The sequence below is a fragment of the Lithobates pipiens genome, unplaced genomic scaffold (genome assembly GCF_037356315.1).
Source record: "Lithobates pipiens isolate NorthernLeopardFrog02 unplaced genomic scaffold, aLitPip1_a1.2 Scaffold_27, whole genome shotgun sequence".
Taxonomy (NCBI): domain Eukaryota; kingdom Metazoa; phylum Chordata; class Amphibia; order Anura; family Ranidae; genus Lithobates; species Lithobates pipiens.
The window spans coordinates 178,541,427-178,567,719 of NW_027507788.1; positions in this window are offsets into that span (position 1 = coordinate 178,541,427).

The following is a 26,293-nucleotide window of genomic DNA, read 5'->3' on the forward strand; positions in this document are numbered from 1 at the left end:
CAATGTACAATTGAGGGAAAATGGCACACCAGATAGTGCTATTTTCCCTCAATTGTACATGAAAAGGTAACCGCTATGTATACTGTCCCATATTTAACCTCTGACGTACCTATTTTTCATCCCCATATTGTAGCCCCTTATTATTGCTACTACAAATAGTCTGACACAAAAGGTTGGGATAAAACTGGCCATTTACCAGCCCCTTTATTAAAGTAAAATAATTAACAATATTAACAAAAACAAAGCATAAACTTTTGGTTGCGTATCCTTGGAGGCACAACGTATCCACTGATTACCTTTTAATCTGCTTAAACCATTTTATAGTCCCTGTCGCATTGCACCGATTCGAGGATGAACCATCTTCACCAGATACACCATACACTCCCAGTTAACCACATAACTGGCATTCACCGGGGGGACCCATACCTCAGTCCCAATCCTTTAATTCCAGCAGTTTACTTCCAAATGCCTCAAAAGAACCAACCGCCACAGTGCAAAGTGTGAAGCCTCACGCATTTGTGCCCCACAAACCACGTACTGCTCGCTGTATCCCATCCTGTAAACCTAAGGACCAAAGGTCCACACCCACCTTATTCAGGTGAACTCAATCCCCACAAAGATATCTCCACATCTCAAACTCAAGCTCTTTATGCTTGACTGCCAGACCCCCATTCCTTGCAATAAACCTCCAAACCACTTTATTGGCCTTAACCCTGGTCCTGTTGAGCTTGGCCAGGTGGTGCGGGCCACCATCTCTGACCATTCCACTACTGTGTACAGGAATGCCACTTGCAGTTGCAGCACATCAAATTTAATGTCCCGTACCAGGTGCCTAGTAGATCTAACCCCCAGGTCATTACCACCTGCATGTATGACAAACATATCCAGGGGCTTATCCCATCTGAAGATTCTGTTAACCTCTGGAACCACCCTGCTCCATAACGAGACAAGTATGATCTGAAAGAAAAATTGAAAGATAGCACACACACCTATCATCATCTTACCACCATTACTACTCAACAAATCATGGAAAAATGACACACAAACAACAAGACACAGAACGCCCCCCCTGTAACTTTATTTTTTGTCAAAAAATCCACCCATATTAAATCAAATGGGGCAGACATAAATTTTGAATCTATCAGATTCCCACCTGCCAATATGCTTAACCACAGTGCTGTCCAAACCCATCCGGGCTGCCTCAGTGGCTGCCCCAATCCTAAAAGAATGTGATGAAAAATTACTGGCCTCAATACCTGCCACTGAGAGGCAATGCCGAAACACCAATACAAATTGAAACTTAGATAAAGCCAAACCATCCGAGTGAACCAGAAAAGAACCAGCCACTGCTGGCCAAAGCCTTAAGTATTCCCATACTGACTTCATCGGGCATGAGCCCTGGATTTGGCACAAATCAATGTGAGCCACCCTGCTGGCTTGATCTGTCTTTGAACGTCAGATGAACAGCCTGACCACCGAGCCTTCACAGTGGGCATTGTCCACTGTTAAGCCCGTGTGCACCACCTTGGAAGGGCTGGCCAGTTCCACCATCCTAAGGGCTCCATAAAATGCCAACGCAAATGCCGCCTGGAATAGCAACGTCTCAAACCCAGATGAACAAACTGTGGCCGTCTGCAAGAACAATGATTGCAAAATATCAAAAGTCATAGGCCGGCAGCCATCCCTTTCGATAACCTCTCAATGCCTGTTTTACCAAAAATTCTTTGGTAATATCGGACATGCCTCGTATTTTGAACCAAAAGGCCAGGCCAGCCAATTTTCTTTGCATTGGCCGAAATGGATACCCCTTCCGCAAAACACATACATATAAAATAGATAGCTAACTGACTAATATCCCCACTATCACCCTCATAGCCTGACCACTGTGCTAAAGATTTTCATTCCCTCCACACCTTAGCATAGAACGACCATGCCGTCTCACTCAAAGAGTTTAAAATCAGACTTGAGGCGATTCCAACGCAACCCGCCATAGATGAGGAGGACAAGGGGTTCTGTGCTGCTCCGCACCTGGCGCCAACTTCCGGAACCTGTCCAACTGAAAACGGGAAAGAGTGTCAGCCACCCTATATAAGAAAACATTTTGCCATAGACAACACGGGCGGCACCGTGGTGTAGTGGTTAGCACTCCTGCCTAGCAGTAAGAAGGGTCACTGGTTCAAATCCCAACCATGATACTACTTGCCTGGCATTTGCATGCTCTTCCTGTGCCTGTGTGTGTTTCCTTCCACAATCCAAAGACATGCAGGTAGGTTAATTGGCTTCTGTCCAAAATTTGGCCCTAGTATATGAGTGGGGACCTTGGATTGTGGTCTCCTTGAGGGTAGAGACATGTGATGTGAGCAGGGCTCGAGTCCTGCGGGAACGCTTGGGAACGGCGCTCCTGTACTATTTCCACAACGGGAACGCCGTTCCCATTAGCAGCCCGAGTAGCCCGCCGCTCCTCTGCCGCCCGAGTCAGTGACTGGTTGCTAGGCTAGGGCCGCTCCACGTCTAGCAACCGGTCACATGACATCGGCTGTACACGTGGGCACGCACGGAGTCAGTGGGCAGTGCGCATGCGGCCTCCAGCGCAGCCAGCGGCAGACACACGCCGCTGGCATACGGACTGTCTCCTACCTCCCCTCTACCCAGTTCTCTCCCGAGCGAGAAGTAAACCAGGTTAGTCACTAGCACTCTGCATTACCCCGCCAATACTCTGCATTACTCAATACTCTGCAATACCCCGCCAATACTCTGCATTACTCCACCAATACTCTGCATTACCCCGCAAATACTCTGCATTACCCCGCCAATACTCTGCAATACCCCTCCGCCAATACTCTGAATTACTCTGCCAATACTCTGAATTACTCTGCCAATACTCTGCATTACTCCGCCAATACTCTGCATTACTCCGCCAATACTCTGCATTACTCCGCCAATACTCTGCATTACTCCGCCAATACTCTGCATTACTCCGCCAATACTCTGCATTACTCCAGCAATACTCTGCATTACTCAATACTCTGCAATACCCCGCCAATACTCTGCATTACTCCACCAATACTCTGCATTACTCCGCCAATACTCTGCATTACTCCGCCAATACTCTGCATTACTCCGCCAATACTCTGCATTACTCTGCCAATACTCTGCATTACTCCACCAATACTCTGCATTACTCAATACTCTGCAATACCCCGCCAATACTCTGCATTACTCCACCAATACTCTGCATTACCCCGCAAATACTCTGCATTACCCCGCCAATACTCTGCATTACCCCGCCAATACTCTGCATTACCCCTCCGCCAATACTCTTGATTACTCTGCCAATACTCTGAATTACTCTGCCAATACTCTGCATTACTCTGCCAATACTCTGCATTACCCCTCCGCCAATACTCTGCCAATACTCTGAATTACTCTGCCAATACTCTGCATTACTCTGCCAATACTCTGCATTACTCCGCCAATACTCTGCATTACTCCGCCCATACTCTGCATTACTCCACCAATACTCTGCATTACTCCACCAATACTCTGCATTACTCCACCAATACTCTGCATTATTCCGCCAATACTCTGCATTACTCCGCCAATACTCTGCATTACCCCGCAAATACTCTGCATTACCCCGCAAATACTCTGCATTACTCCGCCAATACTCTGCATTACTCTGCCAATACTCTGCATTACTCCACCAATACTCTGCATTACTCAATACTCTGCAATACCCGCCAATACTCTGCATGACTCCACCAATACTCTGCATTACTCCGCCAATACTCTGCATTACTCCGCCAATACTCTGCATTACTCCGCCAATACTCTGCATTACTCCACCAATACTCTGCATTACTCAATACTCTGCAATACCCCGCCAATACTCTGCATTACTCCACCAATACTCTGCATTACCCCGCAAATACTCTGCATTACCCCGCCAATACTCTGCATTACCCCTCCGCCAATACTCTGAATTACTCTGCCAATACTCTGATTTACTCTGCCAATACTCTGCATTACTCTGCCAATACTCTGCATTACTCCGCCAATACTCTGCATTACTCCGCCCATACTCTGCATTACTCCACCAATACTCTGCATTACTCCACCAATACTCTGCATTACTCTACCAATACTCTGCATTATTCCGCCAATACTCTGCATTACTCCACCAATACTCTGCATTACTCCACCAATACTCTGCATTACTCCGCCAATACTCTGCATTACTCTGCCAATACTCTGCATTACTCCACCAATACTCTGCATTACTCAATACTCTGCAATACCCCGCCAATACTCTGCATTACCCCACCAATACTCTGCATTACCTGCCAATACTCTGCATTACCCCGCCAATACTCTGCATTACCCCTCCGCCAATACTCTGAATTACTCTGCCAATACTCTGAATTACTCTGCCAATACTCTGAATCACTCTGCCAATACTCTGAATTACTCTGCCAATACTCTGCATTACTCCGCCAATACTCTGCATTACTCCGCCAATACTCTGCATTACTCCGCCAATACTCTGCATTACTCCGCCAACACTCTGCATTACTCCAGCAATACTCTGCATTACTCAATACTCTGCAATACCCCGCCAATACTCTGCATTACTCCACCAATACTCTGCATTACTCCGCCAATACTCTGCATTACTCCGCCAATACTCTGCATTACTCTGCCAATACTCTGCATTACTCCACCAATACTCTGCATTACTCAATACTCTGCAATACCCCGCCAATACTCTGCATTACTCCACCAATACTCTGCATTACCCCGCAAATACTCTGCATTACCCCGCCAATACTCTGCATTACCCCGCCAATACTCTGCATTACCCCTCCGCCAATACTCTGAATTACTCTGCCAATACTCTGAATTACTCTGCCAATACTCTGCATTACTCTGCCAATACTCTGCATTACCCCTCCGCCAATACTCTGAATTACTCTGCCAATACTCTGAATTACTCTGCCAATACTCTGCATTACTCTGCCAATACTCTGCATTACTCTGCCAATAATCTGCATTACTCCGCCAATACTCTGCATTACTCCGCCCATACTCTGCATTACTCCACCAATACTCTGCATTACTCCACCAATACTCTGCATTACTCCACCAATACTCTGCATTTCTCTGCCAATACTCTGCATTACTCCGCCAATACTCTGCATTACTCCGCCAATACTCTGCATTACTCCACCAATACTCTGCATTACTCAATACTCTGCAATACCCCGCCAATACTGTGCATTACTCCACCAATACTCTGCATTACCCCGCAAATACTCTGCATTACCCCGCAAATACTCTGCATTACTCCGCCAATACTCTGCATTACTCTGCCAATACTCTGCATTACTCCACCAATACTCTGCATTACTCAATACTCTGCAATACCCCGCGAATACTCTGCATTACTCCACCAATACTCTGCATTACTCCGCCAATACTCTGCATTACTCCACCAATACTCTGCATTACTCAATACTCTGCAATACCCCGCCAATACTTTGCATTACTCCACCAATACTCTGCATTACCCCGCAAATACTCTGCATTACCCCGCCAATACTCTGCATTACCCCTCCGCCAATACTCTGAATTACTCTGCCAATACTCTGCATTACTCTGCCAATACTCTGCATTACTCCGCCAATACTCTGCATTACTCCGCCCATACTCTGCATTACTCCACCAATACTCTGCATTACTCCACCAATACTCTGCATTACTCCACCAATACTCTGCATTACTCTACCAATACTCTGCATTACTCCAACAATACTCTGCATTACTCTGCCAATACTCTGCATTACTCCACCAATACTCTGCATTACTCAATACTCTGCAATACCCCACCAATACTCTGCATTACCCCACCAATACTCTGCATTACCCCGCAAATACTCTGCATTACCCCGCCAATACTCTGCATTACCCCCTCCGCCAATACTCTGCATTACCCCTCCGCCAATACTCTGCATTACCCCTCCGCCAATACTCTGAATTACTCTGCCAATACTCTGAATTACTCTGCCAATACTCTGCATTACTCTGCCAATACTCTGCATTACTCCGCCCATACTCTGCATTACTCCGCCCATACTCTGCATTACTCCACCAATACTCTGCATTACTCCACCAATACTCTGCATTACTCTACCAATACTCTGCATTACTCCACCAATACTCTGCATTACTCCACCAATACTCTGCATTACCCCGCCAATACTCTGCATTACCCCGCCAATACTCTGCATTACCCCTCCGCCAATACTCTGAATTACTCTGCCAATACTCTGCATTACTCTGCCAATACTCTGCATTACTCCGCCCATACTCTGCATTACTCCGCCCATACTCTGCATTACTCCACCCATACTCTGCATTACTCCACCCATACTCTGCATTACTCCACCAATACTCTGCATTACTCCACCAATACTCTGCATTACTCCACCAATACTCTGCATTACTCTACCAATACTCTGCATTACTCCACCAATACTCTGCATTAGTCTACCAATACTCTGCATTACTCCACCAATACTCTGCATTACTCCACCAATACTCTGCATTACTCCGCATTACTCCGCCAATACTCTGCATTACTCCACCAATACTCCGCATTACTCCACCAATACTCTGCATTACTCCACCAATACTCCGCCAATACTCTGCATTACTCCGCCAATACTCCGCCAATACTCTGCATTACTCCACCAATACTCTGCATTACTACACCAATACTCTGCATTACTCCACCAATACTCTGCATTACTCCACCAATACTCCGCCAATACTCTGCATTACTCCACCAATACTCTGCTATACCCTGCCAATACTCTGCAATACATACCCTGCCGATACTTACTCTGCAATACGTACCCTGCCAAGACTCTGCAATACTTACCCTGCAATGCCCTGCCAATAATCTGCAATACCCTGCCAATACTCTGCAATACCCTGCCAATACTTATCCTGCCAATATTCTGCAATACCCTGCCAATACTTACCCTGCCAATACATATTCTGCTAATACCCAGCCATACCCATCCATGCTCAGCCAAAATATTATTGGGGGAGATGACGTGGATATTACAGTAGGGGAGATGTATATTGCAGTGGGGACTATATGGTGGTGACATTTTTCACAGGTTTTTGCAAATTCAATTATTATTTGCTGATCCGAAAAAAGATCCGATCTGTGACTCAGATCCAAGGAATGATCCGATCCGTGAGTTTTTTGATCCGTTGCCGATAATCTTGCACGGCAAGGGCAACGTTATTCCAGTTTGTGTGATATTTTCTAATTTGCTGTATTTGAATTTGGAACAGGGTGTATTTGTGTTAGAAATTCCCTGCGAGGGAAAGATCATCACCCATTGTGTTGATTATTCTGTTTGACAAGTTAACTTATTTTGTATTTGTAAACTGGCACTTTACAATAAATGTACTGTATTTTCTGTGAAATATATATGCATATGAGCGTACCTTTATTTATTTTTATTTTTTTTGGTGGGGGAGTGGATCTTGGGTGAGAGTTCCCACACTTTTTTCCCCAGCACTTGACCCCTGTAGGAAGCTGTGAGGTCAGAGCTATGGGGACTGCGACTTATGTGAGTGATACTCTTATGCCCTGTATACACAATAGGATTTTACGACAATAAATGTTGGATGTGAGCTTGTTGTCAGAAAGTCAGACCGTGTGTATGCTCCATAGAACATTTATTGTCAGAATTTACGCCAACAAATATTTGAGAGCAGGTTCTCAAATTTTCCGTCAGAAATTCAGAGTGTGTATACACAATTCCGAAGCACAAAGGTCCACACATGCTCGGAATCAAGCAGAAGATCCGCACTGGCTATTGAACTTCATTTTTTTGTCGGCTCGTAGTAGGTGTTGTACGTCACCACGTTCTTGACGTTTGGAATTTCCGACAATATTTGTGTGACCGTGTCCATGCAACACAAGTTTGAGCCAACATCCTTTGGAAAAAAATCCACGGTTTTGTTGGCAGAAAATTCTATCATGTGTACAGGGCATTCGATTTATTATAAACATTAGTCTTTTTTGTTGAAATTATCAATATATGCTGTACATTCCGGTGCTGAGCTGATAGTGAATCATCGCCATTGGAAATTTTAAAGCATCCTCTGCAAAGACCATGTCTTCCTTATTAGAGAAATACATATCAAGATAACTTCTGGAATTCATTCCGTGTACATGATAGAGTTTATGTGTTGTGCAATCCATCGTCCTGCAATGATAAACTTCACCTCTTTATTTTCTGCTTTCAACTAAGCTTTAATGTTTGAGTTCTATCTATACTTTTTTTAAATAAGGTGATTACATTTTATTGTAATATAATCATAAATATATTTATAAAGCAGTCATGTGGATAGTGCTGACTGAGGTATGATTGCCATTTGAGTTTGCAAAGGTTTAACCACTTTAGGTCCAGGATTTTTTTACATTTGTTGTTTTCCCCATTCAAAATACAACTTAGTACTTGGTGGATAAAACCTTGTTGGCAAGCACAGAGGTAAGTCCTTTCTTGTAGTTGGTTACCAGGATTCAGTGTTGCCAACCCCGAAGTGCAATTTAGGCTCGGTTCACACAGGGGCGACTGCGATCCGACTTCAGGTCGCCCCTAGTCGCCTCAGGTCGGACAACATTTAAAAATCAATGTAAGTGAATGAGAGCCGTCTTAATGCACGCTACTGAAGTCGCCTCCGACTTCAAAAGAAGTTCCTGCACTACTTCAATCCGACTTGTAGGCGACTTGTACCCATTGATTTCAATGGAGGTCGCCTCCAAGTCGGATCTCTGTCTATACGGAGGAGACTTTGACAGAATTATTAGCTCTGAAGGGAGAACTCCACGCCAAATTTTTAAAAAAAAATTGGCGTGGGTTCCCCCTCCGAGAGCATACCAGGCCCTTAGGTCTGGTATGGATTCCAAGGGGAACCCCCTACGCCGAAAAAACGGCGTGGGGGTGCCCCCCAGATCCACACCAGACCCTTATCCGAGCACGCTACCCAGCCGGCCAGGAAAGGGGGTGGGGACGAGCGGGCGCCCCCCCTCCTGAGCCGTACCAGGCCGCGTGCCCTCAACATGGGGGGGTGCCTTGGGGGAGGGGGGGCGTGCGGCCCCCCCACCCCAAAGCACCTTGTCCCCATGTTGATGAGGACAAGGGCCTCTTCCCGACAACTCTGGCCATTGGTTGTCGGGGTCTGTGGGCGGGGGGCTTATCGGAATCCGGGAGCCCCCTTTAATAAGGGAGCCCCCGGATACCGGCCCCCCACCCTATGTGAATGAGTATGGGGTACAATGTACCCCTACCCATTCACCTGTGAAAAAAAGTACAAAAAAAACACAACACAGGGTTAAAATATTTTATTGCACAGCTCCGGGGGTCTATCGTCTTCGGGTGTCTTCGGGGGTCTTCTCGCCGGACTCCTCCGCTATCTTCTTGTAGCTCCTTTGCTAGCGGAGGAGCCCGGCTTTCTTCCTCGCCGCGGGCCTCTTCTTCCGACTTCGGGGGTCTTGTCCCCCTCTTCGGTTCTTCTGGGTTGATGTCACATGGGTTGGTCACATGGGTTGATGTCACATGGTGACCCCGCCCCCTTACGATGTCACAGTCCCGAAGGATGCTGGGACTGTCGCCATGTGACATCAACCCATGTGACCAACCCATGTGACATCAACCCATGTGACACTGCCCCATTGTCCCTATATAAGTGGCAGCGCAGCGCGTCCCTGGCATTGCGGCCGGAGAGATCGTCGAGTCAAGATCTCCAGGAGAAGAAGAAGAAAGAAGGCGGCGGCGGCGACAGAAGACCGGGCCACCGCCTGTAAAAGAGCTATAAGAAGGCGCGGTGGCCCGGCAGAAGAACCGAAGAGCGGGACAAGACCCCCGAAGTCGGAAGAAGAGGCCGGCGGCGAGGAAGAAAGCCGGGCTCCTCCGCTAGCAAAAGAGCTACAAGAAGATAGCGGAGGAGTCCGGCGAGAAGACCCCCGAAGACGGAAGACCCCCGGAGCTGTGCAATAAAATATTTTAACCCTGTGTTGTGTTTTTTTTTGTACTTTTTTTCACAGGTGAATGGGTAGGGGTACATTGTACCCCATACTCATTCACATAGGGTGGGGGGCCGGTATCCGGGGGCCCCCTTATTAAACGACTTTGTGAGGCAACTTGGAGACGACTTGGACACGACTCTTAGACACGGCCAGGCAACTTTTGCCGTGGCCAATCAGAGAATGAGCTCTGAAGGGGGAACTCCACGCCAAATTTCTGAAAAAAAATTTGGCGTGGAGTTCCCCCTTCAGAGCTCATTCTCTGATTGGCCACGGCAAAGGTCGCCTGGCCGTGTCTAAGAGTCGTGTCCAAATCGTCTCCAAGTTGCCTCACAAAGTCGTACTGAAGTTGTGTCGCCCCTGTGTGAACCGAGCCTTACTGGCAGGATGCCAAAATTTACAAACAGCACCATTTTTTTTACTGACAAAAATGATGAAATATACTGACAAAGCCAAATTTTTTAATGACACTGAAAAAGTACCTAAAATGACAATTTTCAGTGCTCAACAATGCAAAGATCAATATTTACACTATAAACATGTAGCTAGTGCTATTAGTAATGTCTTTAACTGCTTCCCCACCACCTAACACAGATATATTGTGGCAGAAGGGCACGTACAGGCAGAATCACGGAACTGTACATTGCTCTTTAAGAGGCGGTCTGTGGGCACGCCCATCGAGAGCTTCGTGAGCGCGATCGATGTCCGCAGGGACACCCACAATTGTCTCATGGAGAGGAAGAACAGGGAAATTCTAATGTAAACAAGCATTTCCCCATTCTGCCTAGTGACACTGACACTGATCACAACTCCCTGTAATCGGGAGCAGTGATCAGTGTTGTGTCACACACAGTCCCCCCCCTCATAGATAGAATCACTCCCTAGGACACATTTAACCCCTGCAGTGCCACCTATTGGTTAACCCCTTCATTGCCAGTCACATTTATACAGTAATCAATGCATTTTTAACTGGTTGCCGACCGCCGGCCGTCAAAGGACGGCCAGCCGGCATGGCTCTTGTGGCGGGAGGGCTTCATATGATGTCCTCACATTTAAACAGGGAATGCACGCAATTGTGCATGCTCATCCCTGTTCCTTCGGTGGCGGCATGTCACAGAGACACTGCTCGCCACCGAGGGGGGTGAACAGCCATTGGGTATGGCTGTTTACCATGTGATCAGCCGTGAGGAAGTCACAGCCGATCACAGACAATTCCACCCCCACTGTGCACAGCACATGTGCGCGATCGCGAACACGCTGTGCGTGCGTGTTGGTGGTGGCGTGTTCCCAGGAACACTGCTCATCACGACACTGGTAAATAGCCATTGGCCGGCTGTTTACCCACGTGATCGGCTGTGATCCTTTCAGCCAATCACTAAATGTAAACAAGCCACGGTAACGAGATGTTACCAGGCTCTCCTTCTCACACACCGATCATGTGTGAGAAGGAGATTGAGGTAACATCTCGATACCGCCTACTGTACACACCAATCACACTGATTGTCCCCCCCAATAAAGGGGACCTGTCACCACCCATCATAGTACCTGTCACTCACAGTCAATCAGAGTACCTGTCACTCACAGTCCATCAGAGTACCTGTCACAGTCCATCAGAGTACCCGAGTACCTGTCACAGTCCATCAGAGTACCCAAGTACCTGTCACGGTCCATCAGAGTACCCGAGTACCTGTCACAGCTCATCAGAGTACCCGAGTACCTGTCACAGTCCATCAGAGTACCTGTCACAGTCCATCAGAGTACCTGAGTACCTGTCACAGTCCATCAGAGTACCCGAGTACCTGTCACAGTCCATCTGAGTACCTGTCACACTCCATATGAGTACCCGAGTACCCGTTACAGTCCATCAGAGTACCCGAGTACCTGTCACAGTCCATCAGAGTACCCAAGTACCTGTCACAGTCCATCAGAGTACCCGAGTACCTGTCACAGGCCATCTGAGTACCAGAGTACCTATCCCCGCCCTTCAGAGTACCCGAATACCAGTCAGCAGGCCATCAGAGTACCTGTCACCAGGCCATCAGAGTACCCGAGTACCTGTCCCAGGCCATCTGAGTACCCGAGTACCTGTCACAGTCCATATGAGTACCTGAGTACCTATCACCACCCTTCAGAGTACCCGAATACCAGTCACCATACCATCAGGGTACCTGTCACCAGGCCATCAGAGTACCCGAGTACCTGTCACCAGGCCATCAGAGTACCTGAGTACCTTTCACCAGCCCATCAGAGTACCCGAGTACCTATCTGCAGCTAATCAGAGTACTCGAGTACCTATTTGCAGCCCATGCCTCATGGAATATACCTTGGGGTGTTTGCTTTCCAAAATGGGGTAATTTTTTGGGCAATTCCACTGTCCTGGTTCTCCTGGACCTTCAAAAGCATGATAGGTAGGAATGAAATTGAGATGTGTAATGTATGCTTAGAACGCCTGAAGGTACTACTTCAATGTTGGGCCTCTGAATGTGGTCAGGCTGTGTAAAAGTCTCACACATGTGGTATTGCCATACTCGGGAAGAATAGCAGAATGTGTTTTGTGGTGTAATTTTTGCTATATACATGCTATGTGTTAGAAATATCTTATAAATTGACAACTTTGTGTAAAAAAAAAATGCGTTTTCATTTTTTCCTACATTTTCCAAAAACTTCTGTAAAAAAATGAACCATTCAAAAGACTCATTCTGGCTCATAGATTATACGCTGGGGTGTTTGCTTTCCAAAATGGATTAATTTTGTGGGCAATTCAATTGTCCTGGTGCTCCAGGGCCTTCAAAAATGTAATAAGTGGTTCAGAAATTAGATGTGTCATTTATACTCGTAGAACACCTGATGGTGCTACTTCAATGTTGGTGCTCTGTATGTGGCCAGGCTGTGTAAAAGTTTCACATATGTGGTATCGCCATACTCGGGAAGAGTAGCAGAATGTATTTTGGGGTGTAATTTGTTGTATGCATATGTTGTGTGTGAGAAATAACCTGATAATATGACCATTTTGTAAAAAAAAAAAAAAAAAAATCTTAATTTTGCAAAGAATTGTGGGAAAAAAGACAACTTAAAAAACTCACCATGCTACTTACTTAATACCTTGGAATGTCTACTTTCTAAAAAGGTGTCATTTGGGGGGTATTTGTACTTTCCTGACTTGTTAGTATCTCAGGAAATTAAATACAACTGATGTACTGAAGGCCTGATCAGATGTGGAAAAAAGGACGCAAGTTTCATATGGGTACAGTGTTGCATGACTGAGTAATTGTCATTCAAACTGTGAGAGTGCTGAAAGCTGAAAATTGGTCTGGACAGGAAGGGGGTGTAAGGGCACTGTAAGCCCCTGTACACACGGTCGGAGATTTCGACAACCAAATCCGTCGGATTTTGTCCGTCGGATTTTGCCCGTCGGATCTTGTCCGAAACTGTTGCATACACACGGTCGGACTAAGTTGTCGAAAAATCCGATCATTCAGAACGTGATGACGTAATTTCGTTACGATGGGACTACGTTCAGGCTAGTAGCCAATAGCTTTGATGTAGGAATTTGATCTGAGCATGCGTGGCACTTGGTCCGATCAAAATTCTCTACACATGATCGGAGTATATCCGATCGAACCAGTTGGTCGGAAAATATTTCCAACAAGTTGGAAAATTGGGTCCGATGGATATTCAGACGGAATCAGTCCGATGCATACCACACACAGTCGGATTATCCGACAACACGGTCCGATAGGACACATTCCGACGGATTCTCCGACCGCGTGTACAAGGGCTAAGAGGGGGTTAATTGCACTGATCGCTGTATAAATGTGAATGGTCCAAAAGTGTCTGATCTGTCCACCATAATGTCACAGTCAGGATAAAAATAGCTGATCGCCACAATTACTAATAAAAAAAAAATATTAATAAAAATGCCATAAAACTGTGCCCTATTTTGTAAACGCTATAACTTTTGCGAAAACCAATCAACAAATGCTTATTGCTATATTTTTTTACCAATAATATGTAGAAGAATACATATCGGCTGAAACTGAGGAAAGAAAATGTTATATTTTTTGGGGGGATATTTATTATAGCAAAAAGTAAAAAAAAAGTGTTTTTTTTTTTCAAAATTGTCGCTATGTTTTTGCAGAGGGGATTAATACCACCAAAAAAACTCTATTTGTGGGAAAAAAAGGACGTCAATTTTGTTTGGGAGCCATGTCGTATGACTGCGCAATTGTCAGTTAAAGCGACACGGTGCCGAATCACAAAAAAACACTCTGGTCTTTTGCCAGCCACATGGTCCGGGGGTTAAGTGGTTAAGTTAAACAAATGTCAAAAACACAGAGTTCCTCCTTACATTAGAATATATGGGATTCTCCCTTACAGTGCAAGGGAATTCTGACATAAAGGAGAATTCTGCAGATCATGATCTAAGGTGGAACTCTGATGTAAAGGGGGGACTCTGATCACCAGAGACCACCTTTTAGCCGAGTCCAATGCATTCTCCTTTACATTAGAGTTCCCACTTACATTAGGGTCTGCACCATTGCTTTTTACATCAGAGCTCCCCTTTGCATCAGATTCTTCAGAATTCCCCCTGCAGACTGATGTAAAGGGAACACCTAGAACTCTGATGTGGGGGCACTCTGGAGACCAGAGTCCACCTTCTGCAGAGTGAATACACTAACGTAAGGGGGGTATTACTGATATAAGGGGGAACATTTACATCAGTGCCCCCTTACATTATTGTATTCACTCCCCCTTATACCGGTGACCCCCAGACAGGCCTGATGGCACTGTCACTGACCTCCTCTCAGGTGCACCGTGCAGGGCTCAATCAGTCGGCTCCAACTTGGTGGCTCTGGTTTTATCCTATAGTCTCTTCTCCACAGTCCACACACATCTGACTCCTCCCCTGATCCCCATCCCAGCGACATTCTAACTTTCAATGCCTCTCCAGGCTCCCCCTCAGAGACTGCAGATATGATACAAGACATGAGATGGTCAGAGGCTGCAGACACGATACAGGAGATGGTTAGCAGCAGTAGACATGGTACAGAGGATTGTCAGAGGCGGCAAACTAGGTATGAGCCCAAAGTTCGAGTTGAAAGGAAATTCGACTTGAATATCGGGTGTTCACCTGTTCGCCGATTAATGAACAATTTGGGGTGTTCGCAGCAAATTCGAAAGCCACGGAACACCCTTTAAAAATCTATGGGAGAAATCAAAAGTGCTAATTTTTAAGGCTTATATGCATGGTATTTTGTATAACTTGACCCTCCCTCCTAGATTGTAAGATCTAACGAGCAGGGCCCCCTGATTCCCCTCTGTATTGAATTGTATTGTAATTGTACTGTCTGTCCTAATATTGTAAAGCACTGCGTAAACTGTTGGCGCTATATAAATCCTGTATAATAATAATGGCATTGTCATAAAAAGTGTTTGAGGATCCGGGTCCTGCCCCAGGGGACATGTAGCAATGCAAAATATGTTTTAAAAACGGCTGTTTTTTTGGGAGCAGTGATTTTAATAATGCTTAAAGTGATGCAATAAAAGTGAAATATTCCTTTAAATTTCGTACCTGGGGGGGTGTCTATAGTAAAGTGGCGCATGTTTCCCGTGTTTAGAACAGTCCGAGAGCAAAATGAAAGGAAAAAAAAGTTATTTAAAACTACTCGCAGCTATAATAAATTGTCGGTCCCGGCAATACAGATAAAAGAAGGCATTGGAAAAAACAGCATGGGATCCCCCCAGTCCATTACCAGTCCCTTTGGGTCTGGTATGGATTTTAAGGGGAACCCCCTGCCAAAATAAAAAAAATGGTGTGGGAGCCCCCCAAAAACCCATACCAGACCCTTATCTGAGCGTGCAACTTGGCAGGCTGCAGGAAAAGATGGGGTAATGAAAGAGCGGCCCCTCTCGTGAACCGTACCAGGCTACATGCCCTCAACATGGGGAGGGTGCTCTGGGGTAGTTGTCCGGTGGTTGTGGGGGTCTGCGGGTGGGGGGTTTATCAAAATCTGGAAGCCCCCTTTAACAAGGGGACCCCCAGATCCCGGCCTCCCACCCTGTCTGAAATGGTAACGGGGTACAATTGTACCCCTACCATTTCACAAAAAGTGTGAAAATGGTAAAAATTACATGACACTGCTTGGGACAAATCCTTTATTAAAACATAAAAAAAATAAAAATGTCCCACAAAGTCTTCTTCTTCTCTTGCTCCGCTGACGGCCCAAAAAATAAATAAAAAATATGACCATGGGAGGCTCTCGCAGTAATGACCGTCCTCGCAGGTGACAGTTCTTTTGTAACAGAGGGTAGGGCTGCACGGTGAGGTTCCTGGATGACCCCGCTCCCTCTGACACACGGGGATATCCCTATGGCTTCCCTGTAGCGTCAGAGGAGGGCGGCGCCACCTAGTTAGGTAAACGGGTGGCCCCATCCCCTCTGACCCCCACGGGAAAGCCATAGGAAGTCTGCATGCGTCAGAGGGGGACCGGGTCACTCAGAATCATCACTTTGTGGCCCCGCCCTCAGTTATAAAAGAACTGTCAAAGCGAAGGCGTGTCATACAGCGGGAGGCAGATCGTCGCTTTTTTTCTTTTTCGGGCGGCTGCACTGAACCCTCCCTGGATGCAGCTGGTTTATGTACAGGAAGCGGGGAGGAGTCTGACGTTGCAAGTGTCAGGCTGCTCAGGCATCCATCTTGATGTTGTACTTGTTGGTTCCCGCAACATCCCCCATGCCAGTTGCCACCCAGAGTAACAGCCAAGGATACTTTTCCTAGGCTCCTTCCTGGTTCATGGCAGACCACACAAGGAGGTCTAGGAGAAAGAACATCTCCCATCTGCACATAGAGCCCGAGCCCATACCATACATAAGGTCTGTGTTGGGACATTTATGGGGGGAGGAGAAAGAAAAGGATTTATGAGAGGTGAAGATGATTAGGGAAGGGGGGACTTTTGCTGGAGGAGGAATGGCGATCCTGTATAGGATGAGGATTTGGTGGAGTCAGTTTTTATTTAAAGTGGCTGGTGTGAAATGCATGGTAAACTTGTGACAAACAGCGCTGGCAAATGTAAAAAAAATATACATATAAATAAATATAACTCGTGCCCATAAACACAATATCTGGCAATAATAAAATGAGTCCAACGTGAAAAAAATAAAATAATAAATTATAGTCTAACATGAATAAAGTACATACAATAAATCCCCCTTCTGAGACTGCACTCACCAGGCAAGCAAACCCATGGTATCAACATTGATTTGGATATAAATTGCTTTTTTTCCAATTGGTAAAATACTTTATCCATCCATCATTTTGGTATGTTTATTTTTATTTTTATTTTATTTTATCTATATTTTTATTTTATTTATTTTAATTTTATTTTTATTTCTATTTTCATATTAATTTTTATTGTTTTTATTTTTCATTCATATTTTAATTTTATTTTTATTTTAATTTTATTTTTATTTTATTTTATGTATTAATTGATTTAATTCTTTTTATTTTTTTCATTTATTTTCATCTATTTAATATTTCTGTTATTTCTGTAATGTAATTCCATTAATCATTATTGTTTTTATTATTGTTTTTATATTTATTGATTATATATATATATATATATATATATATATATATATATATATATATATATATATATATTAATTTTTACATTTTATATTCATTTTTAACAATATTTCATGTTTTATAAGAGGAAGGGTGCTTGTTTTGTCCTTTTGCTCTTTTTGTCAATAAAGTTTTTATCTATGCAAATTGAAATGATGATAATGCAGGATTTAGAGTAAGTCTTTGCCCTCTGACCATGATTGGATTTATGGCTCTGCCTTGTTGGGTAAAGTCTCTTTCCAAAAATTAGTATAAATTTCATCTTCCATTGGCCGGAAGTTATGATGACGCCCTGGAGAAAGGGCGAAATGCTCCCACGTAATTTCCGGCCTACGGCATAAACAGTGACGCCATTTCCTGCCTCCGTGGAGTGCACGCTGTATGAGCGGCGATCACGGAAGTTTTCTTTTCTCCATTCATCCTGTAAGTAGCGCTTGGCGTGCAATATTGATTAAGCCTCACAGTGCTTCACCATACAATATTTTTCTCTTTTACCAGTGGAGTGTGGTATTTCTTCTGTGATCCAGTGTGCACTCAGAGTCTCTATTTGGAACTTTTTGTACCATCAGATCATTCACTGTTTCTGGACTGGAAGGTTTGGTTGCCTGGTGAGTGTAGTCTCAGAAGGGGGATTTATTGTATGCACTTTATTCACGTTGGACTATATTTTATTATTTTATTTTTTTCACGTTGGACTCATTTTATTATTGCCAGATATTGTGTTTATGGGCACGAGTTGTCACATATTTATGTGTAATTTTTTTTTTACATTTGCCAGCGCTGTCACAAGTTTACCATTTTCTGATAGTTTTAGCACTTTATCTAGCAGCAGCTGCAATATTGGACATTTATTTATTTTGCATATTTTTATTTCACCATATCACTCCAGAGCCAGTTTTTTGTTTTACCGGTATATATGGTGTGCAGTTTTGAACTTCTTCTTCTGTACATAGCATGCATCTCAACTCTGCTCTCTTTCTCTGTATCCCTTTTTTTTCTTTTTCTCTGTATTTCTTTGTTTCACTCTGCACCCCCTCTCTTTATTTATTTCTCCCGCCATCCCTCTTTCTTTCTTTCTTTCTTTCTTTCTTTCTTTCTTTCTTTCTTTCTTTCTTTCTTTCTTTCTTTCTTTCTTTCTCTTTCTTTCTTTCTTTCTTTATTTATTTCTTTCTCTTTCTTTCTTTATTTCTTTCTCTTTCTTTCTTTCATCCTCTCTCCATTCCTCTTTCTTTCTTCCTCCCTCCATTCCTCTTTCTTTCTTCCTCCCTCCATCCCTTTTACCTTCTCTCTTACTTCTTCTATTCCCTTTTCTCTTCCTCCCTCTTTTGTTCTCTTTTTTTCTTCCCTCTTTGCTTCCATTTTATTTCTTTCTTTTTTTCTTTCTCCTTCCATGTCTCTTTCTTTCTTTCTCCCTCCATTCCTCTTTCTTTCTCTCTTTCTCTCTTTCTCTCTTTCTTTCTTTCTCCCTCCATCCTTCTTTCTTTCTTTATTCCTCCATCCTTCTTTCTTTCTTTATTCCTCCATCCTTCTTTCTTTCTTTATTCCTCCATCCTTCTTTCTTTCCTTCTCCCTCCTTCTATCCTTCTCTCTTTTTTCTTTTTTTCTCCTTCAATCCTGCTTTCCTTTATTTCTCTCTTTATTTCTTTCTCCATCTCTGTCTCTCCCTCCTTCCTTCTCTCTTCATCCCTCCATCCATATACAGACCAGGATCCCCCAGTTTCACTCCAGTTCTCCTCTAACTGTCCCTCATCTCCTACCCACTCCCCTTTCTCCCCTACCCCATGGTTCCCACTCCCATTCCCCATCCCCACCCCCATTTTTCAGGAGTTAGGGAAGAACCCCAAGGCAGAACATCTTATTACTGCTGCTGCTTGTGTGGGTGGGATGTGTACTGTGCCAGTCCCTGCTGACCCTCCTCTCCTATTCATCCCATATGATTGACACAGTACACATCCCACCCACACAAGCAGCAGCAGTAATAAGATGTTCCGCCTTGGGGTTCTTCCTTAACCCGTGCAGAGGGCATGAGTAGGGTTTCACAATCAGCTCCTTTGGCCACACTGTTTGCATAGTGGTGCATTTCCAAGCGGCCACAGATTTGCATATCATTTTGTAAACACAGCTGTACTGAGAGCAGGGGTCAAGTGCTGGGGAAAAAAGTGTGGGAACTCTCACCCAAGATCCACTCCCCCACCAAAAAAAATAAAAATAAATAAAGGTACGCTCATATGCATATATATTTCACAGAAAATACAGTACATTTATTGTAAAGTGCCAGTTTACAAATACAAAATAAGTTAACTTGTCAAACAGAATAATCAACACAATGGGTGATGATCTTTCCCTCGCAGGGAATTTATAACACAAATACACCCTGTTCCAAATTCAAATACAGCAAATTAGAAAATATCACACAAACTGGAATAACGTTGCCCTTGCTGTGCAAGATTATCGGCAACGGATCAAAAAACTCACGGATCGGATCATTCCTTGGATCTGAGTCACAGATCGGATCTTTTTTCGGATCAGCAAATAATAATTGAATTTGCAAAAATCTGTGAAAAATGTCACTACCATATAGTCCCCACTGCAATATACATCTCCCCTACTGTAATATCCACGTCATCTCCCCCAATAATATTTTGGCTGAGCATGGATGGGTATGGCTGGGTATTAGCAGAATATGTATTGGCAGGGTAAGTATTGGCAGGGTATTGCAGAATATTGGCAGGATAAGTATTGGCAGGGTATTGCAGAGTATTGGCAGGGTATTGCAGATTATTGGCAGGGCATTGCAGGGTAAGTATTGCAGAGTCTTGGCAGGATAAGTATTGCAGAGTAAGTATTGGCAGGGTATGTATTGCAGAGTATTGGCAGGGTATAGCAGAGTATTGGTGGAGTAATGCAGAGTATTGGTGGAGTAATGCAGAGTATTGGTGGAGTAATGCAGAGTATTGGCGGAGTATTGGTGGAGTAATGCAGAGTATTGGCGGAGTATTGGTGGAGTAATGCAGAGTATTGGTGGAGTAATGCAGAGTATTGGTGGAGTAATGCAGAGTATTGGCGGAGTAATGCGGAGTAATGCAGAGTATTGGTGGAGTAATGCAGAGTATTGGTGGAGTAATGCAGAGTATTGGTGGAGTAATGCAGAGTATTGGTGGAGTAATGCAGAGTATTGGTGGAGTAATGCAGAGTATTGGTGGAGTAATGCAGAGTATGGGTGGAGTAATGCAGAGTATGGGTGGAGTAATGCAGAGTATGGGTGGAGTAATGCAGAGTATGGGTGGAGTAATGCAGAGTATGGGTGGAGTAATGCAGAGTATGGGTGGAGTAATGCAGAGTATGGGTGGAGTAATGCAGAGTATTGGCAGAGTAATGCAGAGTAATTCAGAGTATTGGCGGAGGGGTAATGCAGAGTATTGGCGGGGTAATGCAGAGTATTGGTGGAGTAATGCAGAGTATTGGCAGAGTAATTCAGAGTATTGGCAGAGTAATTCAGAGTATTGGCAGAGTAATTCAGAGTATTGGCAGAGTAATTCAGAGTATTGGTGGAGGGGTAATGCAGAGTATTGGCAGAGTAATGCAGAGTATTGGCAGAGTAATGCAGAGTATTGGCAGAGTAATGCAGAGTATTGGCAGAGTAATGCAGAGTATTGGCAGAGTAATGCAGAGTATTGGCGGAGGGGTAATGCAGAGTATTGGCGGGGTAATGCAGAGTATTTGCGGGGTAATGCAGAGTATTGGTGGAGTAATGCAGAGTATTGGCGGGGTATTACAGAGTATTGAGTAATGCAGAGTATTGGCGGAGTAATTCAGAGTATTGGCAGAGTAATTCAGAGTATTGGCAGAGTAATTCAGAGTATTGGCAGAGTAATTCAGAGTATTGGCAGAGTAATTCAGAGTATTGGCAGAGTAATTCAGAGTATTGGCAGAGTAATTCAGAGTATTGGCAGAGTAATTCAGAGTATTGGCGGAGGGGTAATGCAGAGTATTGGCGGAGGGGTAATGCAGAGTATTGGCGGAGGGGTAATGCAGAGTATTGGCGGAGGGGTAATGCAGAGTATTGGCGGGGTAATGCAGAGTATTTGCGGGGTAATGCAGAGTATTGGCGGAGGGGTAATGCAGAGTATTGGCGGGGTAATGCAGAGTATTGGCGGGGTAATGCAGAGTATTTGCGGGGTAATGCAGAGTATTTGCGGGGTAATGCAGAGTATTGGTGGAGTAATGCAGAGTATTGGCGGGGTATTGCAGAGTATTGAGTAATGCAGAGTATTGGCAGGGTAATGCAGAGTGCTAGTGACTAACCTGGTTTACTTCTCGCTCGGGAGAGAACTGGGTAGAGGGGAGGTAGGAGACAGTCCGTATGCCAGCGGCGTGTGACTGCCGCTGGCTGCGCTGGAGGCCGCATGCGCACTGCCCACTGACTCCGTGCGTGCCCACGTGTACGGCCGATGTCATGTGACTGGTTGCTAGACGCGGAGCAGCCCTAGCCTAGCAACCAGTCACTGACTCGGGCGGCAGAGGAGCGGCGGGCTACTCGGGCTGCTAATGGGAACGGCGTTCCCGTTGTGGAAATAGTACGGGAACGCCGTTCCCATGCGTTCCCGCAGGACTCGAGCCCTGACTGAGAGCATGCGCCCTGTGCGCCCCCTTCACAGTTACCGGTAACTAACAGAAAGCTTTCCAATTATGTGACTGCTGTGACAGACAATCATGATGGTCACATGATCATAAATCCCACCCTGCCTCCTGGCATATGAAACCCCTTAAAGGGCCAGGAGGCACTGGTGTCAAGTGGTTTTCCTCATCACCATAGGTCATAGAAAATGAGGACTGTAGTTGCCAATTTCAGTGCTATCTTTTAAGAAGGTGCTGAATGCAGAACCTCAAACATCACCAACTCCATGAGGTAGAGAATACTTTGATAGTTTGTTTTTCCAATTCTATTGGTCTAAGACACAACACTGGCAAACAGTTATAGATAAGACTAGGCCTGGCCTATTGCATCTTGTATTCACTCTAATTTCTGTTCCTTTACATAGTTATGCAGTTTATAACGTTAAAAAAATACATCCAGTTAAACCTATATAGTGTGATATATAGTCTCTAACAATGCCGTTAGCCTTGTATATTCTGTCTTGTGAAAAAGACATCTAACGCTGCATACACACAACTGGACTTTCTGGCAAACTAGGTCTGACTGTCTTCCCTATGGCTTCCCTGTAGCGTCAGAGGGGGGTGGCGCCACCCAGTTACGTAAATGGGTGGCCCCATCCCCTCTGACCGCCCGGGAAAGCCATAGGAAGTCCCCATGTGTCAGAGGGGGACGGGGTCACTCGAAATCATCACTTTGTGGCCCCGCCCTCAGTTAGTTATAAAAGAACTGTCAAAGCGAAGGCGTGTCATACAGCGGGAGGCAGATCGGTCGCTTTTTTTTCTTTTTCGGTCCATTGGCGGAGCAAGAGAAGAAGACATTTTTATTTTTTATTTTTTAATGAAGGACTTGTTCCAAGCCGTGTCATGTCATTTTTACCATTTTCACACTTTTTTGTGAATTGGTAGGGGTACTCCACTATCATTTCGCACAGGGAGGAGGCTGGGATCTGGGGGTCCCTTTTCCAGATTCCGATAAGCCCCCCACCTGCAGACCCCCACAACCCTTGCCTGATGGCTACCCCAAAGCACCCTCCCCATGTTGAGGGCATGTGGCCCAGTACGGTTAAGGAGGGGGGAAAGGTCTCTTGTCCCCCCTCTTTTTCTATGGTCTGCCAGGTTGTGTGCTCAGATAAGGGTCTGGTATGGATTTGTGGAGGGACCCCCACGCCATTTAAAAAAACAAATGGCACAGGGTTCCCCTTAAAACCCATACCAAACCTGAAGGGTCTGTTATAGATTTTGAGGGGGGTTCCACTTAATATGCATACCAGACCTGGAGGGCCTGGTATGGAATTTTGGGGGACCCCCACACATTTTTTTATTTTAATTTTGGTTTGGGGTTCTCCTTAGTTTTCGTAACAGACCCAAAGGGACTGGTAATGGACTGGGGGGATTCCATGCCATGTATTTATGACTTCTTTTATCTGTATTGCTGGGACTGACAATTTATTATAGCCACGAGTATTTTCAAATTACTTTTTTTCCATTAGAAATGTAATTTTGCACTCGGACTGTTCTAAACACGGGAAACATGTGCCACTTTACAGGCATACTATACCCCCAGGTATGAAATTTAAAGGAATATTTCACTTTTATTGTTTCACTTTAAGCATTATTAAAATCACTGCTCCCGAAAAATTGCAATTTTTAAAACTTTTTTTTTGCATTAATACATGTCCCCTGGGACAGGACCCAGGTCCCCAAACACTTTTTATGACAATATCATGCCTATAAGCCTTTAAAACTAGCACTTTTGATTTCTCCCATAGACTTTTAAAGGATGTTCCGCGGCTTTTGAATTTGCCGCAAACACCCAAAATTGTTCGCTGTTCTGCGAATTGGCACAGCCAAGGTTCGAGACGAACATGAGTTTGACTCGAACATAAAGCTCATCCCTGCTCAAAAGTAGATTTTATTTAACCAATTATACTAAATCAGAGGGCGGTTGGTTGCTCCAAAAGAAACCCAATTTTTTGTATTGATCTAATTGCATGTAATTGCATGTATTGCATCTAATTGCATCAATTGATCTAATTGCATGTACTTCAGTGTTATAAAATATCAATCAAATCAATTTCAATTGCAGGTTGTGACACAACAATTTTTTTCTATAGAAACAGCTTGATTTTTGAGTACGAAATAAAGCATTCCCCCTCTACCAGCAATAAGAAGCTGTGAGGTCAGAGCTATGGGGACTGTCACTTATGTGAGTGACACTCTTATGCCCTGTACACATGATAGGATTTTCCGACAACAAATGTTAGATGTGAGCTTGTTTTCGGAAAGTCAGACTGTGTGTATGCTCCATAGAACATTTGTCAGAATTTCCGCCAACAAATGTTTGAGAGCAGGTTCTCAAATTTTCCATCGAACATTCCGAGTGTGTATACACAATTCCAATGCACGCATATAAGCCTTTAAATGAGCACTTTTGATTATTCATGTTCATGTCCCATAGACTTTAATGGTGCTCGCACACATTTTTTGCTTGTTCACATGTTCTGGTGCGAACCAAATCGGGGGGTGTTTCGGCTCATCCCAACTGCATACATGGTACAGAGGTGGTCAAACATTACAGACATGATACAGACATTGTCAGAGGTGGTGGACATGAATGATACAGAGGTGGTCAGAGGATGGGGACATGAATGATACACAGGTGGTCTGAGGATGTGCACATGGTACAGAGTTGGTCAGAGATTAAAATGCATTCATTTAAATTTTTTCTGATGAAATCCAGTATCTGTGCATTAAAAATGCAGTCAGAAAGTGGTAACACCTCCGGAGAGGTTATGTTTTCCTGTTCAGAATCACATTTAAAACCCTGCTTGATCAACAAATTTAGGTGCATTTCTTTCTCCTGAATTTCCTCTCTGAATAAAAGACTAAATGGGCATTAGAGGGAAAGCTTCCAATATTCTGCAAATGAAGAACGTAAATTTTGGTTCCGCAATGAATTTATCAGCAACATCTACAAGTTATATGCAGAATTGATTGTAAATTCTATTTTTTTTTTCTATAAGGCTCGATGCACATCTATGCAGGTTGCTTTTGAGCAATTCTGCTGTGCTTTTTGCAGTGCTTGTCACGTTCTTGGACATGCGTTTTTACTGCAGTTTTGCTGCTATTTGTGTTTTGCATTTTTTTTTACATTGTATATAGTTTGCTGCTAAGGAGGGGGCCAGGAAGCCGGCCGCCGCATCCTTAACAACCGATGAGTCATCAGTTGTCAGCGGGCTTCCCACTTTTTCACGTTGGACTCATTTTATTATTGCCAGATATTGTGTTTATGGGCACGCGATTTGTCACATATTTATATGTATATATTTTTTTACATTTGCCAGCGCTGTTTGTCACAAGTTTACCATTTTCTGAAAGTTTTAGCACTTTATCTAGCAGCAGCTGCATTCTTCCTTAACCCCTGCAAAGGGCGTGAGTGGGGCCTCCTGTCCAAATTTCGCCTAGGGCCACAAAAAAGCCTAGAGCCGCCTCTGATGACCACCCACACCAGCCTGTGTAACAGACCTCACACTTGGAGTATTCACTGCTCAGCTCCTTTGGCCACACTGTGTGCATAGTGGTGCATTTCCGAGTGGCCGCAGATTTGCATATCATTTTGTAAACACAGCTGTACCGAGAGCGCGTGCCCTGTGCGCTCCCAGCACAGTTACCGGCAACTAACAGAACGCTTTGCAATTATGTGACTGCTGTGACAGACAATCATGATGGTCACATGATCATAAATCCCATCCTGCCTCCTGGCATCTGAAACCCCTTAAAGGGCCAGGAGGCACTGGCGCCAAGAGGTTTTCCTCATCACCATAGGAAATGACGTATGGGTGACCCCGCCCCCCTCTGATGTAACGGAAACCTGCGTTACATCAGAGGGGAGCGGGGTCACCCAT